Here is a 5,743-nt window from a genome sequence, read left to right on the forward strand (position 1 = left end):
ATGCTAGCAGTTAATAATAATAATAATAATAATAATAATAATAATAATAATAATAATAATAATTTATTATTCATACCCCGCCCATCTGGCTGGGTTTCCCCAGCCACTCTGGGCGGCTTCCAACCAAATATTAAAACAGTACAGCATTAAACATTAAAAACTTCCCTAAACAGGGCCGCCTTCAGTTGTCTTCTAAAAGTAAAATAGTTACTTATTGCCTTGACATCTGCTGGGAGGGTGTTCCACAGGGCGGGTGCCACTACCGAGAAGGCCCTCTGCCTGGTTCCCTGTAACCTCACTTCTCGCAATGAGGGAACCGCCAGAAGGCCCTCGGTGCTGGATCTCAGTGTCCGGGCTGAATGGTGGGGGTGGAGACGCTCCTTCAGGTATACAGGACCGAGGCCGTTTAGGGCTTTAAAGGTCAGTGCCAACACTTTGAATTGTGCTCGGAAACGTACTGGGAGCTAGTGTACGGTAGGTCTCTCAGGACCGGTGTTATGTGGTCCCGGCGGCCACTCCCAGTTACTAGTCTAGCTGCCGCATTCTGGATTAATTGCAGTTTCCGGGTCACCTTCAAAGGTAGCCCCACGTAGAGCGCATTGCAGTAGTCCAGTTTAACAGGGGATGATAGAAAACAAAACACACACACACACACACGAGACAAATGCTGAAATTGTTTCCTGGAATGTGACAAATGTCGGGGGGGGGGAATCTGGCTCCTTCTGTACTCTGGTGCAGCTGCACCGAACACGTAAGAGCAAAGGGCAAGGGGATGCATGGCTAGATTGCATGCAGAGCATTGCTGGGTTTGCCTTTTGCTTAGTGTCAATACAGCTGCATGGGAATGTAGAATGAGATGGGGATTTCAACAACAACAACAAGCCTCCCACATAGCTGTCAAATACTGTATGGAAAAAAATGTGGGAGCTCACAAAGAATAAGCAAACTGGAACAACTGGGCGCTCAGTCCAACCATGTTCAAGAATTGTCATTGACTGAGTAGGTCAAGTGTCGGGTCTGGGGGCGGGGAACTCCCAGAAGGGTGGCGGGTAAAAAGAACCACAAACCACTTGAAGACGTTTTCATTTGCAAAACTGCCACAGGCTACAGTCCACTTCGACCAATGTATGGAGGGTTATCCCGAGGTACAGCTATCAGACAGAGGAGAATGTACACAGGCGGTGGTAGTTTTGTTATTAGCGGTGACCCTTTTTTATTTTTTTAAAAAACCAACAACCACAGTTGTGGATAGCAGACACTCCGGGACTGGTTAATCCTAAAAGTAGCAGCGAAGCTTCAATGCTTTTCTTTGGCCAAAGCCAGCTGGAGTGGATGGGAATTGCTACGGTAACACCTGGAGGGCACCAGGCAGACACAAGACATTAATACCTCTGTCAGAAAAAAAAACATGAAAATAGGATCAAGGGAGTGTGAAAGGATAGTTCTTCTTCGATATGGGTGACTGCTTTCTCCCATACTATGGTCCCAAACACAGCAGGGAAGCCAGGTGCTGTGACACCCCTCCAAATCTAGGAGGCGGGTGGCCCTTGCTGCCCTCCGGCTTTCGGGTAGCCAAAGGGAAGACCCACGCAGGCGAGGTGATGGAAGGCACAGAATTTGGAATTATCCTGGCACAGTCTGTTACCCCCCGAGCAGAAAAATGCCACCTCGCTAGGCTAGAGCGCGGAGCAAAACACACCATCCCACGTGTCAGTTTTGTGAGCCGTGCTCGAAATTTTGGGCATTCATCGGCACAGCAGATCTGGCTCTCATTTTTCAGAGATGTTTCTGCCCAACGTCTGGTGTTTTTCCTCCCCCGATCCTTCCTTGCCCTTTCCAACGACGCTATTGGGTTTCGTCAGCCATCTGGGACCTTTTATCAGGACGGGGAATCGGTAAGCCTGTTGCGTTCCGTGAGCAAAAGACAGATGGCAGGAGGGTCCCGTTTGGCTGCAGTTACACCAAGCAGGTGGCAGATGGCGACACAAGAGCCAACCAGGAGCTGGGGGGGCGGAGCCGCACGCGCTCCCTCGTTCCTTCCAAGTCACCGGCTCCTTCGCTCTGCGATTTGAGTCAGACATCCGACAGATTGGACCCCAATACCCAGGAGATAGCAAACAGAAAAACCTGTTTTCTAAAGATCACACACAAATACACACATGCACAGATAACAGGGAAGGGAGACAAGGAGCACAACATGCTTAATACAGGGGATAAACTTTGTGGCCCTTGGTAATTGAGGAACGCTGCCTCAACTGCTCACAAAATTAAACCAAGAATACGCCAAGAGTCTGCCGGATCAGGCCAATCTAGTCCAACATCCTGATCTCAAAGTGGCCAAGTGTGGGAAACCCACAAGCAGCATTCGGACACAAGACCCTACTCCCCCCCCTCGGTGGTTTCCAGTAACTGGGATTAAGAAGCATTGCTATGGAGGCAGAGCAGAATCATCACGACTTGTCTCCATCGACAGCTCTCTCCTCCTCCATGAATTTTGTCCAATACTCTTTCAAAGCCATCTAAGCTGGTGGCCAGTTGTCTTTGTCCATGGAGTTTTCTTGGCAGGGATACTGGAATCGCTTGCCGGTTCCTGCTCCAGGTGGATCACATTTGGTCAAAACTCTCCACTATGACCTGTCCGTCTTGGGGGGCCCTGCACGGCATAGCTCATAGCTTCTCTGAGCTATTTAAGCCCCTTCGGTCGGACAAGGCAGTGATCCATGAAGTATCTGAAGGATCTTGGTGCTGGAGGAGACTCTTGAGAGTCCCATGGACTGCAAAAAGATCAGAGCTATCCATTCTGAAGGAAATCAGCCCTGAGTGCTCACTGGAAGGACAGATCCTGAAGCCAAGGCTCCAATACTTTGGCCACCTCATGAGAAGAGAAGACTCCCTGGAAAAGACCCTGATGTTGGGAAAGATGGACAGAGGACGAGGACAGAGGACGAGATGGTTGGACAGTGTTCTCGAAGCCACCAACATGAGTCTGACCAAACTGCGGGAGGCAGTGGAAGACAGGAGTGCCTGGCGTGCTATGGTCCATGGGGTCACGAAGAGTCGGACGCGACTAAACAACTAAACAAGAAGCTGGTGGCCATCACTGCCTCCTGTGGGGAGGAGTTCCGTAGGTTAACCATCTGCTAAGTGAAGAAGTGCTTTCTTTTATCAGTCCCGAAACCCAACATTTAGCTTCATTGTGTGTTCTAGTGTTATGAGGGATGGAGAAAAACGTTCCTCTGCCCATGTTCTTCATGCCAGGCATCGTCTCCTAAACTTCTAACATGTCACTTCTTCCTCACCTCTTCTCAGAATGAAAAAAAAACACATCCCAAACGCTGCCATCTTTCTTCCTAGAGTCACTCCCTCCCCTCCTCCAGAGCTTTCTGCAGCCCATCAGTTCTAAGGTCCTGCAATGGCTATCATTGCCAATGGGATGTCAGAGAAGATTGTCACTTCATGAAGTTGTTCAGCTTGAGCAATAAGGATGGGGGTTCCACCTGCGCAGCTAGTTTAACTCTCTCCAAATCGGAACCTTGGTATGAAGAAAGAGACAGAAGGCAGGAGTATTGCAGCGAGAGGTCAAGGGAGGTTCTTGATGGTGTAGCCCAAACTCGGCCCTCCAGCTGTTTTGGGACTGGACTGCAACTCCCATCATCCCTAGCTAACAGGACCAGTGGCCAGGGATGATGGGAATTGTAGTCCCAAAACATCTGGAGGTCCAAGTTTGGGGATGCCTGGTGTAGCCTGTCTTTTTGGAAGCCACCCCATGCCCTGACCCGTCTGCCTCCACCCGAGCAATGTACAAGGGAACTCTTAGGCGAGTTCCCTGCAATGTACAAGGGAACTCTTAGGCGACAGGTTGGGGGGGGGATTTCAGGCACCCAGAAATCTGCGATTATGGATCTGAGATCTTTCCTACCCAATCTCTGCATAGAAGAAAGAGGCTTGCCAATTGGTTGAGAGTGTCTGAAAACCGGTCTGGGATTTGCATTTGCCCCTGCCCCAGGTGCGAGGGCATGCAGGACTGAAAGATCCTTCAGAAATTCCCTTCTACAAGGAGAAAATGTGCTTATCTCCTTAGCTGCTTTCAAAGAGCCAGCCTGCCCGAGAGCCTGCCGTAGTTCCTGGTGCTCGCTCCTTATTGAAGTCATAAACCTTGCTCAGTCGCAGCAGGTTGCTATGGAAATGATGGCAACCGCAGCCTGAATATTACGACTTTGCACAGCAGAACAAACAGGCGATGGGGTTGCAGCGGCGGCAGCTGGAAGGGAAAGCAGCCTCTTACTTCTTTTAGTCTGGGGTGTGTGAGGGCGCTTTCTCAAACTGAGGGACACATTCCCTTATGGGCAACCACTCAGGGGCCACATGTCAGCAGCCGGCAGGGCCAGAGCCAAAAGTGGGTGGAGGGACCAAGATAACATTTACCCTAAGTGCAGTGTTCGCAATTTCCCAGGCACACTTTGCACCTAGCTATCAACCACTGGGCTCTGGGCTGTTTTCAGATGCTAATGTAGAATTCTATCAGTTCTATTTTATCTGCACAGTCAGAATGAATTTCAGGAACCAAAATGCTTTTGCCTGAGCAAGAGCAGTGAACAAGGTTATAGCTAATCGTTGTCGCTTGTCTTCACTTCCCCCACCCCACTGCCTTGCTCACAGTTGTGAAGAATATCCCTACGTTATGATCCGTGTCACCATTAAGAGGCAGGAATAGGCCAATACCACATATGTGGACTGTTCCTAAATCAAGTGACTTTCCATCTTTAAGTTCTGTAAACCTTACTCAAGGCTGTCCTCTGAACCAGCCAGATGTTTAACTGAGAACCAATCACAGTCAGTCCATCCTTTTAAAAATAAGACTTTAGAGCTGTCTTTCCCCCAAATGGCAACCAGGCATTCCATTTTGGCGACTGTAAACTTGGTTTAAGGAGCCATTTGACACCTAGCTTAGATACAGTGGTACCTTGGTTGTCAAACAGCTTAGTTTGTCAAACAAATCGGCACCCGAACTCTGCAAACCGGTTTGAGTGCTCCGGTTTGCAAACTTTTTTGGAAGCTGAACGTCCAACACGGCTTCCAATTGAGTGCAGGAAGCTCCTGCAGCCAATTGGAAGCCACACCTTGCTTTTTCGAACCGTTCTGGGAGTTGAACACACTCCTGGAATGAATTTAATTCGACAACCAAGGTACCACTGTATCTGAGTTTCTAACACTGCCTTTGTACAGTAGGCTAGTTTCTCCACAAAACCCCCTCTCTATTCACCACCCAGGCAAGGAAGAGGCGTTATCAGTGCTCAAGGACACATTCCAGCCAGGCAAAAACGTTCGAGGAAGATGCACAACAACAGGGCTGATGCTGGAGGTGCAGCTGATGGGAGACTTCAGGCTACAGAGAGAGATCAAGTCTAAGGTTTAGACCTGTGAGACCTTATTTGGCTCAGGACCCCAGGACCACTTCTCTGCATATCAACCAAACCAGACCCTTGGGGGGAAGTTCATCTCGATTCATGCTGGGGTTTGGAAACACTTAAGAAGTTGAGAGAGAGAGAGAGAGAGAGAGAGAGTGTCTTCTACATGTGCCCAAAGATTTGCAGGAGGCTACTAATAATGGCTGCCTACCAAGATCAGCCAAACTCTGTGGTTGCCTACCTGCTTTTTATATAGAGACAGCTAACATCTCCCTACAAAAGGGCCAAAGCAAAAGGTTTGCTGGGTACATTCCTTTGGTTGGCAAGAAACCAGA

The sequence above is a fragment of the Zootoca vivipara genome, chromosome 12 (genome assembly GCF_963506605.1).
Source record: "Zootoca vivipara chromosome 12, rZooViv1.1, whole genome shotgun sequence".
NCBI lineage: Eukaryota > Metazoa > Chordata > Lepidosauria > Squamata > Lacertidae > Zootoca > Zootoca vivipara.